The sequence below is a fragment of the Apium graveolens genome, chromosome 4 (genome assembly GCF_009905375.1).
Source record: "Apium graveolens cultivar Ventura chromosome 4, ASM990537v1, whole genome shotgun sequence".
Taxonomy (NCBI): Eukaryota; Viridiplantae; Streptophyta; class Magnoliopsida; order Apiales; family Apiaceae; genus Apium; species Apium graveolens.
The window spans coordinates 131,766,851-131,779,759 of record NC_133650.1 but is presented as its reverse complement, the minus strand read 5'-3'; the positions used below and the strand labels follow the sequence as shown (position 1 = coordinate 131,779,759).

General features: G+C 37.2%; 1 long non-coding RNA gene across 1 annotated transcript; it reads right to left on the bottom strand.

Moving 5' to 3' along the window:
- Positions 1–11,175: 11,175 nt before the first annotated feature.
- On the bottom strand, positions 11,176–12,478 carry LOC141716903 (uncharacterized). Its single transcript, XR_012573426.1, has 3 exons — positions 12,175–12,478; positions 12,025–12,083; positions 11,176–11,552 (listed from the first exon to the last, which is right to left on the bottom strand). It is a non-coding gene; the product is annotated as an uncharacterized LOC141716903 (long non-coding RNA).
- Between the last annotated feature and the right edge of the window lie 431 nt (positions 12,479–12,909).

Sequence of the window (12,909 nt, the reverse complement as noted above, 5' to 3'; positions counted from 1 at the left end):
CTCATTCTACTCAACCTACCCTCAGAACATATCTCAAATCCTATCTCTCCACTTCACAGACTGCTCAACCTTCATCTTCAGCACCTACTGTGAAATCTTCATCTTCCAAGCCAAAGAGGACAAAGAATGTTCCTCAAACACCTCGAAAGAGAAGGAGGATTGCATTGAGAGATGAATCTGATTCTGAGGAACCGGTTCCTGCTAGAGAACCTGTTGTAACTGAAGCTGAGAAAAAGATTTCTCAGAAGGATTCTGAAATTGGGGGTTCTAGGCTTCTCAAGAGGCTTAGACGAATGACAGTTCCTGAAACTCCCAAGAAATCCAAATCAACAAGGAAGTACGAGAAACAGAGGGCACAAAGGCCAGTTTTAGATGATGAAGAGGAAGCAGCTAAGGAAGGGGATCAGGAATCTCTGATCTCACAAGACAAGGAATTTGCTCCAGTCACTTCTTCTCCATCAACTCCATCTCAGGAAGCTGTATCTGACAAGGCTAACTCACCATTTGTGTCTCTTGTTGATCCAGGCACAAGTGCTGATATTGATGTTCAACACTTGGTTGTGTCTGAAGTATTTCTCTTAGAAGCTGCAACAGCAAATAATCCTTCCACAATACCTGTTACTGATGTTGTTCAAACTCCAGAGTTATCAACAACACCTTCTCTGCATCAAGATGCTGATGATCAGACTTTAGGTGAGCATCATGATATGGCTGTTGATCAGAACTTAGTATCAGATCAGCAATTAGAGGATGCTGAAGCCTCCATTGCTACTCACACTGTTGTCTTATAAGAAGATACTGATTCTTTAAGTTCTGATGCTGCAAATGCTAGAGATACTGGTGATGCTGCTCCAACTGTAGATGCTGATGAAGCAGGTCCTTCAGGACATACTCCTCAACAGACTCTTCCTAAGTCTGAACTGGTAAAGAAGTTTGTTACCGGGGAAGCACCAGTACCTTGGAGTGAAACTCCTACAGGTCAGGAGTGGACTAAGGAATGGAACTCAGTTTCATGTGTTCTAACTGAAAAACATCTTGCTGAACAATTGACTAAAGCTGATGAAATGTTAAATTCTGATGATTTTAAAACCCAGCTTAGAGTCACTGCATTGAGTACTAAACATCTACAAGGTCTTCATTCAACTACTCATGCAGAGCTACACAAGATTCAGGAGAACTTTATCAAACAGGAACAAGTTTGGAAAATTGATAAGAAAAAGTTCTTTCAACCTACCATTGACAGGATTGCTTATATTGAGAAAACTCAAGAGAAACAACAAGCTCAGATTGATGAAATTCTGACAAATCAAGCTTCTCAGCAATCGCAACTTACTGAAATCCAATCCTCAGTGGAATTACTTATCTCTCTTTTACTACCTGCTGATGCCAAAAAAGGGGAGAAGGTAATTAAGTCCAAGTGCAAAACTAACAAGACACTGCAAGGAAAGGATGATGGAAATGATGATCAAGGATACTCTGGAATGGGTAGCGGTCATAGTCAAGGTAGAAGGTTTACATCAAGACACGCTAGTCACAGGACAAGTTCTGATACTGGGAAAAGAATAAGTTCTGCTGCTGGTAAAAGGATAAGTTCTGATGAACTTCTAGATCTTGATGAGGAAATGTCAAGACAGTTATTTCTTCAAGAAAATCCAGGAATGGACTTGGAAAGTTTAAAGGAAGAAGAAGCCAGACTTAAATCAGAGAAAGTCACATCAAGACAAGCTAGTCACAGGACAAGTTCTGATACTGGGAAAAGAATAAGTTCTGCTGCTGGTAAAAGGATAAGTTCTGATGAACTTCTAGATCTTGATGAGGAAATGTCAAGACAGTTATTTCTTCAAGAAAATCCAGGAATGGACTTGGAAAGTTTAAAGGAAGAAGAAGCCAGACTTAAATCAGAGAAAGTCACATCTAAATCTGAAGCTTCTGGTAAAAAATCACTTCCAAAACTCAAAGGCATTGTGATCAAAGAAAGGACACATACTGAAGCAACATTGGCTAGATCACAACCACAGATAGATCCAAGATCCAAGGGTAAAGAAAAGGTTGGTGAACCTGTCAAGGTTTATGTACCTCCTGAGGAAGAAGAAATTACTGATGAAAAGGATGATCTTGCTCTGACTTCAAGAAAAGTTCTTAAAACAACCTCTGACATGGCTCAAGTTGTTCAGAGTCAAGAAATTGTAAGTTCTGATATTCAGAAGAAGCAAGTAACCTCTGACATAGCTCAAGTTAACTTGATATCAGAAAATAGATTAAAGACACTCCTACCAGGATTCACTAAAGCAAAACAGACTCAATCTTTGAAGACTACTGCAAGTGGTTTTGAAGCAAGAGTAGTTACTGGAAAGGAAGCTAGAGATAAAACTGGATTGGGAAGTGCTGATGAAAGAAGTACACAACACTACCAATGATCCAACTTCCTTGAGTGAACCAGGTATTGGAGCAACTCCTGAGAGATTGAATCAACTGGAATCTGTACAGATGGTTTACCATACCTACTTGAAAGAATACATCATGTTGTATTTCATGACAGATGGTAGGGTTTATCATGTAAGACAAAATGCCATTCCATTGAAGTATTCTGAAGAATTGGAGCATGTACTTTTCTTACTTCAAGTGGATGACAGAATAACAGGGACTGCTGCAAACTACTTAAAAGAACAGATTCAGAGACAGAAAAAGCTTTATTCTGTTAAGTCTGACAGCAAATATGTTCCAAAGTACAGAGATCACAATGGTGATATTATTGATATGAAGCCTAATACTGCACAGATCAGAACATATCTTGGTATTAAGGGACTTGAATTCAATCTAGAGTCTGACAAAGCTTATGTCATAAGACTAGATCAGGAGTTGAGAAAAGCAAAGATCAATGATCTCAGAGCTGCAATCTTTCAAACTGGTGAAGATACTGCAGAGCTTAAAGATGTCAAAAGGAGAATGATTGATGAACTCAGATATGCTGAGAAATGTTTGTTGAAGAACTATCTCAGAATAAATCCTGACATCAGAGAGATCAGAAAATGATGAAGCCAAGTCGAAGATCTACAACTGCTTAAATTCTGATATTTATACAGACTGAAGTTGTTATCAGAAGTTGAAATTGGTAAAAGCTTTAAGGACTGTAAGTTGTAGTTATCTAGTCTAATTCTCATGCATTTGTACTTAATGTTTTTGACATCATCAAATATCTGTTAAACTTGTATATTATGTTAATTTACAAGTTGGGGGAGATTGTTAGATATATTTGATAATGTCATGGCTAATATGTTTTATGTTTAGCTTTCAGATCTTATTTGAACAGGATAAATCAGTACTTAACTGTTGATCAGTACTTATACTGGAAGTCAGGACTTAAGGATATCAGTACTTATGTTATCAGGAGATAATCATTAGAAGATAGATATCAGAACTTAAGTGCTGAAGGACGATCAGATAAGGACAGTAGCTGATTAAAGGAAAGAAGATCAAGATAAACATAAGAAGAGATATGCATGAAGAAGGAATTCTGTAAAAAATGGAATACTTGGAAGAAAAGATATCTGATTGATATATTTTAGGAAGCAGAATTATATTCCATATCAATTAGCGATTATCTTGTAACTGTGTAGTATATAAACACAGACATAAGGTTTACACTATATGTGTTATCATTATTAGAGAAGATTATTCATTGTAACCCTAGCAGCTCTCGTGATATTTGTTCATCACTGAGAGGTAACAGTTCCATACTGTAACATAGTTTATTGTTTCAATAAAGTTTGTTTTTTGTTACTTAAGTTCTTAAAGTTCGATTTGAGTGTACTATACACTATATTCACCCCCTCTACAGTGTGTGTGTGACCTAACACGAGATACGAGATATCTCAGATTGGCGAACCCCCTTCATCTTTACATCCTCAATAATAAGCTCCCTGAGGCGAAATATGAGGCTCTGGCATTAATATTCAAGGAAAGAAATTACTACATTCTCTGATCAACACTTTATAGGTGAGCAATAACCAAGCTCCTACTTCGATGTATAGGCTCTGATGAGGCCAAATACGTGATGGTCGAGGTTCACACAGGTATTTGTGGCGAGCACCTCGGAGGTAAAAATTTGGCTCTCAAGATAGTCCGACAGAGACTCTATTGGCCAACGATGCGTAAAGATTATGAAGAGTATGTCAAAAAATGTCAGGCTTGCCAACTTCATGGAAATGTTAGCCACCGATGAGTGAATGAGCTCACATCAATCCTCGCTTCGTGTCACTTCTTCCAATGGGGGATAGACATCATAGGCCCCTTTCCAAAGACTAAAAATCAATGCCAATACATAGTGGTTGCTGTCAACTACGATACTAAATGGGTTGAAGCAAAGCCCTTGTCCCAAATTCAAGCATACCCCCCGGCCAAGGGACTAGAGGAAATAATAAATGAAACCATCCTCCAAGGCCTTAAGAAAAGGATCGAGGAAATCCCTCGATGCTGGATCGATGAACTACCAAATGCCCTTTGGGCGTACAGAACAACAACTTGGTCCGTGAACGGTGAGACCCCATTTTGAATGGCCTACAACTTCGATGTTGTTCTTCCTATTGAAATAAGCCTAGTTTCCCCAAGAGTCGAGAGCTTCAACCCTTCTCGATCTGTCAAAGGCTTAAAATTCCACAACGATCTACTAGAGGAAGCAAGAGAAACTTCACTGATCAAAATGATAGCACATCAAGAGAAGACTGCCAAATACTTCAACAAGAAAGTCAAAAACAAAGGCCTTAAAATCAACGACCTCGTCCTACGAGAGTCCGCTGCCTCGATGTCTACTATAACAGGAAAATTCAAGCCAACGTGGGAAGGTCCATATCGGATCTCGAGGGTGATCAGTGCAAGGACTTATGAACTTGCATATCTCGACGGTTAGCCCATCAAAAATGCCTGGAATGGCATTCACCTGAAGAAGTTCTACCAGTAATTTACTATCTTCTGTAATATTTGGAGCTTTTGAAACAATGTTTTCTATATCAAAAACCAGCCCTCGACGCAGTGAGGGTCGTTATGAGGCCCCCATCGGGGGATCGTTAATTTATGAAAACGTAAGCTATTGGTATGTAATATTTGGACCCATGAGTCCGCTCAAAATAAGTATGAAGTAAACCTCCGAAAGGGTTAGAATGAAGTCCCCACCGAAAGATCATTAAATTATAAAAATATGGGCTTCAAAATGCCCTCCTAGCTTAACAACAATTAATAATCTGGTTGCACTTCCTTACAACATCAATTAATACATATTAAGGGGAAAAGCCTTGTCTATTATAGAAAATTTCACCTCATGATAAGGTTAAAAATTAGTACAACTGCCATAACAATTACGCCGCAAGATGACACACTTCTCAAAAAATTGCAAAAATAACAATAACATAATGCAAATACTATAGACTAAATCAAGTCAAAATCACAACATGACATATCCACCTTAAAAATCAAATAAAAACCTTCAAATTCTTGATAAAATGATCATTTAAAAAGAAGTAAATTGATGTTTTGGAAAAAGATGGATACTGGGTCAGTATGGACTACACAAGCCCAACTCAAATTATGATCCCTTTAAATAATAACCCGGGGGTAAACATCACTTAAAAGTCCTTTAAAAATAGCAAGAAAAATCATCCACCGATGGAAAACCAGAGTACAAAAATTCAATAAAACCATAATCCAAAGAACAACAGCAAACCAAACTTAAATTTTACAACGGTCACGGGGCATACTTAGCTTTCAAAGTCCACAAGCTTGATCGTCAACGCGCGAGGCCGCGAAATCCCGAAGGTAATCCTCGAAAGCATTTAATTAACTTATAAGAATCGTTCATGCCATCAACTTGACGCTCCATACCTTCACGCTTTGTTTTGTCAGCATCTCGATCCCTCGCCACCTCGAGCAACTTACCCTCGAGCTCTAAGACCCTTGTCGCAAATGAACTTCCAGCGTCATCTTTCTTTTGCACTTCCTTCAACAAATCAGAATTCTTGGTAGCTAAGTCCCCATCGCATTTCTCCACCTCAGTATGACTCGCAATGAGCCTTTTTCTCTCCTCTTTAAGACTCTTGATCTCAGCCTCCAATTTTGATCGAGCCTCGCCGTCAGCATCCACCTTGAACTCCTCAAGGATATGAGAAAGCCCGCGAGAAGCTAATCATAATATGAAACAAGAAGCAAAAGCAATAATAAACTACAAACTGAATAAATCAAAGCAAAGGAACTTATCAAATAAAAATTATTTTTACCCGACCATCTCGACCTTTACAACGGTCACCTATCTCATCCCTCCTTCGACCCTCGTAAGCCACCTGATCTCGAGGGAGGTTAAAAATCTTAAAGGCTCGCAAGGGAATGGTCGCACTCCCCGTCCAACGCTTTGACGATTGAATCTCCACACGAACTGCATCTCGACGAACCTGAGGATTAACTATATTAGTCATCAAAACCCGGTTTCCATCCAATGTCAGAGTCTTATTAACACCACCAGCAACCTCATTAACACCACCAGCTTCACTCTGATCCACTTCACGACGAGGTTGCACTCCATGTCCAACGCTCCGACGGCTGAATCTCCATACGAACTACCTCTCGACGAACCTGAGGATTAACTGTATTAGTCATCAAAACCCGGTGTCCAACCAATGTCAGAGTCTTATTAACACCACCAGCAACCTCATTAATACCACCATCTTCACTCTGATCCACTCGACGATGTAATTTACGAGGGATAACCCCCACAGGATCATTAGGAACAGCCGTCTTCTCCGGTTCCTCAACAACCTTTTCCCCTTGCTCATCCAAGAGCTCTATGGCCACTGAATGATTAATCCTCAAAGGTTCGACCCTCGCAACATCAATTGCACCTGACGAAGTCCTTTGAACCAAAAGCAACATCGCCTTATGCATCTCTACACGAACACCGCTATTTAAAACTTCCTTCAAAATATATCCCGCCACTGAAAAGGAAACTCAAAGATGTCCAAATAAAACAAAAGAGGAAGAAAAAATGACAACAATATAAAGACAGATAAAAGAAAATATAAACAATCATTCAAAAACATAAGCTTTACGATTATGCTCCTCCAAAAATTTCAAATTTTTTAACTGCAAATGAGTATAAACAGACCTCGAGCCTTGAAACCTATCTAAAATGGTCAGAATCATACTTATCCAAACCATTAAGTTGGTCGATGTCACACTAATAATCTTTTGACATGGCCTAACAAACTCCATATCGGGCCCACCTATGTATAACCACTTAGGGTGATAACCAGAGTTAGAGGATCAGACACTAACTATCTTTATCCTCTTATGCCGAGTATCGAAATAAACTTGCCCCTCGTGATATCGAACCCCGTAGATAAAAAAGAATAGATTGAAAGATGGTATCCCATTCTTATCATAACACAATGCAACAAAACCATTTAGCTGCGCAATTGAATTCAGAGCTAACTGACCAACACCACACCCTATTGCCTCATACATCGCCAAATGGAATGGATGCATGGGTAATCGAAGATCGTAGTGAAACAAAATCAATGGGATGCCGTGTATTCTATACTCCGGCATCATCCAAACCCGACCACCAGCCGATAGAATTCGACACTAATACCCATTACTAAAATCAATATAACTGTTTAACTTACTCTATGGCGGTTCGTGATTAACATAATGGCTTATATAATTAAGACTAGACTTATCTGCAAACTCTTCACGACCAAAACACAAACTTTTTTCGACCACTGGCGCCCTAAACGCCAAGGTACGAGGGCTCAAAGGAGGAGGAGGAGGATGAGACATGCCATTAGGAACCCCTGACAAAAGCTTATCTTTATTCATAAAATCAAAAGACTTATGCTGCTCTAAATCGGGGATTTCTAATCCATAAAAATTTAACCATGACTCTTGATCACCCTCTTCAAGTGGTCTCTGCCCGGGATTACAATTGGAAATGGTTTGCATGTAAGAAGATGAACTATCGGCAGCCATGGACAGATAAACACGACTTTACAAGGAAGCTAAAAACTACCCTAACCAAACCTTAAATATTGATTAACTTTAAAAGTAGAAAAGAAAAAAGACTTACAGGGGTAGGAGAAGAGAGTGACAGAGAGGAAATGAACTCCAGAGCAACCGAAAAACTCCTTTTGATAGGCGGAAAAGGAAACTGAACGGGCTGCAATCGAATGGGGACAGAAAAACAAGAAACTGCAAGATATATGTGTATATATATAAAAAAAAATAAAGTAAATAATAATAATAATAGTAGTCATCAGCATGTTACAAGGCGTACCTCACGAATACCCTTACCCTTTTATTTGACCCCATTTTATTTTTTATTTATCTCGCTTTCTACACTAACCCTAACTATATTTGCATCGAAATTTCACCTGTCCCACTTGCAGGAGACAAAAATACTCAAGACAAATCTATAGATATTGTCCTAAATAGGGGGATAAATGTTGGACCTTGGACTAAAGAGGAAGGGCCCAAGAAGACTTAGTTGTAACAATTATGTAACATTTGTGTAAAGGCCCAAGAAGCTCATTTATAAAGAAAAGCTCATTTGGGACTCCCTATAAAAATAAAGCCACAACCTAATTTCAAGGGGTTGGAGAATTAAATAAAGAAAGAATTTCCTTAAAGATTAATCTTAATATTAAGTAATATTAAGGGCTTATCACCAGTTAATGAGAGAATGATGAACATGGTGAATTCTGGGGTCAGGCACTGGGAGACGCCAATCACCTGTGTTGATTACAGCATTGACCGATTCCTCTGATTCTATACCAGATTGAGAAATAATAATATCCCTCTTGGTAACAGCAAGACAATTTCCACGCCACCACGGGTCAAACCATAAGGAAGTATTACTGCAATCACCAAGTTCGTACATGAGAAACTGTCGAGAAACAGAAAGTAAGTTCAAAACTCGATGCCAGATCCAAGAGCAATCTCCAGAAACCTCCATCGTCCAGAAGTGCCATCTTTTCAAAGCTGTTGAGTTTACCCAATGAGCCCACATAGAAAGATCTTTAGAAATTACTTTACACGGGTGCAATAAAATTTGAGATGTGTTCCACTCTTTAGTATTTTTTATGCCTAAATCACCTTCACCTTTTGGCAGACAAACAGTGTTCCAACAGATCTTATCCCCCCTTAACTAGTTGCATTACCTTTCCAAAGGAATCGACAAAAAAATGATTGTATATTTCTATGCACAGCACCAGGAAGCATGAAGTTATTAGACCAAAATGCCTGTATCGAGAACGTAACAACACTGATTAGCTGTGCACGTCCTGCCAAATAGAGGAAAAGAGAAGTGACATATATCTTGCTCGTTATCCTATCAATCATAGGCATACAGTCATCAGTGCTAGGCTTAGAGCTAATGAAAGGAACACCTAGTAATCGGACTTGAAGAGTGCCATGAGGAATTCCAAAATTTGCATCGAACCAATTTATCACACCTTCTTTTACATGTTAATTATTAAATAATAGTATAATATTATAAAAGATTTTTCATTTATTTAACTTTGTAAGCTGTGATTTTATTTTTTTAATTTTTCATTTATTTATTTATTTATTTTTATTATTTACTTTAATTTTTATATTATAAGAATATTGGTATATAATTATAATTATATTTCTATTATTATTCATATTATATAAAAATAGTGTATATTAATACTTTTTCTTTTATTGCCTATTCTTTTATACCCAACAAATCAAGTGTCTTGTTCAATATTTTTTATTAAATATATTTCAATTCTCATTTATATGAAATGAAGATTGTGTATATTAATTTTTTCTTTTTTTTCAAGAAAATAATGATTTATTAAAACTTCAAATCATTATTTAGTAGTGATAAAGTTCTGGGTATGCATTCCCTCCGCTCCAAATACGATCAGCTATAAAACTATTCTGTCTGACGAAGAAGTGAGCCACTTAGTTCGCAAATCGCTTAACAATTTTTTTTTAACTCAGTAACTAAGGACTTGCATTCATCTACTATCGTGTCAGGATAAGATAGATTAACAAAACTGCACCTGATTGCTTGAACCATCAGAGACAATCAGTTTTGACTATCGATGCCTGCATAATTTTATTCTTCACCCAGCTTAAAGCTTCCTTAATTCCAATAGCTTCAGCCAACTTCGGAGTTATGTGACCATGTCTGCCGTTAGATGTGGCAGTTACCAAAGCGCCCATATGGTTACAAACTACCATGGATGCAGAATGTGCTGGAGTTCTCAAAAATTGCATCACCGACATTAACCTTAATCATTCCTTTTTGTGGATGTTATCAGTGCTCTTTCCCGTCCTTTTGGGTTATAAACCAATAAAATTATCAAACATCCTTTCCTGAGCACTTTTCCATTGATTAAGTAATAATTTTTCCGACTTACAAATTTCTGAAAAATTTGATCCTCATTGATTGGATACTATTTCTTTTCTGTTTTTCAGATCGGCCAACATTCCATGACCACCTCTAGAGCTTCTCAACTATCATACTGTAGTAATATGACATAAAACTAGTTATTGAAAGAAGATTGGACATCCTCATATAGCAAAAGATGAAGTGAGTTCCAACACATCTCAACAAAAGAACAATATATCAAAGAAATGATACACTGTTTCTAACTCATCGTTACACACATTACATATGTCTATAACTGATCCTTTGTGGGTAATGTGTTTCTAGTTGCCCTCTATACAAAATGTTTCACCTTAAATGGTATCTTCATATTCCATAGCTTTTTCTACCAATCACTACACTACGCAATAAATGGCTTTTAACAACACCAAAATTGTGTTGCTATAGACCCCTAAAAATGTTGTCATAGGCAAAGAGAGGTCTATTGCAACACTTTTTTGGTGTTGGGTCTAACGCAGTCACTATAGATATCTAATCTTACATTAGTGTCAATCTATGGTAACATATCAAAATATGTTGCTATAGATATCAATTGCAACAAGATTTTTAGAGTATAGCAACACATATTTGGTGTTGCAATATGTATACTAACTAACAAAAAGTGGGCCCCACCTTAGTAGTTTTTAAAATATTCATATTTAATAGTTATTTTGTTTATTTTTCTTTAAATTTTTATAAATATAATATTAATTAGACAAATATTTATATCCAAAATATAAAACTTAAATTAAATTAATATATATATAACTCATGAATCATTACAAAAAGTTGAACCAAATTCTATAAAAATTACATTCACTATCATTAAGAACTACAATATTTTCCATGTCCTTCACTGTTATCATCGACTTCATTGTGGTGACCGAATCCCAACCAGGTAATTTTCCATGTATTGATGCATTAGTTCTCTATTTCTTTATCTCCCATAGCTCACCAGATAAAACATCACTTGCTTTTTGTGTACCACCATTTTTAACTTGTTCCACGCGCAAATAAACTCCATCATTGTTGGAAATACAGTCAAATATCCATGTTTTTGTACCAAAATTAAGGGCCGAGTGTCCATAGGCAAGTTCTCATGCTTTCAACTTCGCTGCTCCAGATTAAACAAAGAGCTTAGGTAACATATGATTACCCAATTTAACAGTTCTAAACAAGTTTCAGTTAGAGCATAAACTGTAGTAAGGATATAAGTTCATACTTTCAAAGTCACTTGTGAAGGTTTCTTTTACGCAAATTACTCTGACCCATTTTACCATAAAATTGTTCATAATAACTGCAGAGGTTTTTATTCCTTATTAAGAGCTACCACTGGTAAGTAGTTTTCTGATTAATAGAGTTTCACTAGTTAATTAAGTTTCTCTAACTTACTTCAAAACTAATACTCGCCAAGTATTAGTATTGGATAATTCTAAGAGATTTGCAAAGACCTAGTACCAATCAATCTGTGCAAGACCCCATCACACATTGAGGCCAGCCAAATTGTCACTTTAATAACAAAAAATATATAGGTATCAAGAGAAAAAAAATATTACCACATACACACATATATATATAATAATTACCCAAGTTCAGATAGCTTCATGTGAGATTCTCCATAGTCGGAAAAGAAGGCATCCTCATCCTGACAAATAAAACACATTCAGTAAGCAATTTTAAAAACACACTTCAAGTTTAGAGTACATAACAAAGACAAAATCAGAGAAGTAACGAACAACAACATATTTGTCAACAAGGGGACGGAAGACAGGGTATTCGAGAAGAGATTTGTCAGTAGGCAATTGAAGAAGGCCTTCCTTCTCGCCAGTCAAGAGCTCCCTATCAGAAATGAACAGTTTAAGATATAAACCATCCTACTCTATGGAATATAATAATAAGAAAGTTAAGACTGTAGATTAAAGGACTCAAGTAAATTAAGAGTTATCAAAGATGAGAGGGTTGGTTGTCTAGGGTCCTTCAAACCCAAAAGGAGCTACATGGCTGCCTTTATATCCATTCATTTTAATTTAACATCTTGCAAAAGTACCAACTTGAGTTCCAGGGACTTGTTTTGCGACTAGGAAATCTTAGTGCACATCTTTACTGGCGACTAGGAGAACCAAGGAGAAGTTTCTTAAGCATTTTTAGTGACTTGCGATCTTACTACTTCTTTTGATAGCTTACTTGCGACCTTGGTTTCTAGGGGAGAGATTTGTACTTCGTTTCTTGTGCAATCTAGCTAACTAGCGACCACATTCCACTTTGTACACTCTAAGTTGAAACCTCGAAGGCCTTGGATGGTCTTACTTATGACATGCATGCTTCCTAGTAAGTCTAGCTTGCGATCTTGAGGTTCAAGGAAGCTAAGTTGCGACTGATCACCCTTGGAAGCAAATAAATGATTGCAAGTGGGCCATGGAAGCACATGGGTGCATTTCTCTTTCTCCACCATTTCTTAATGGCGACTATGA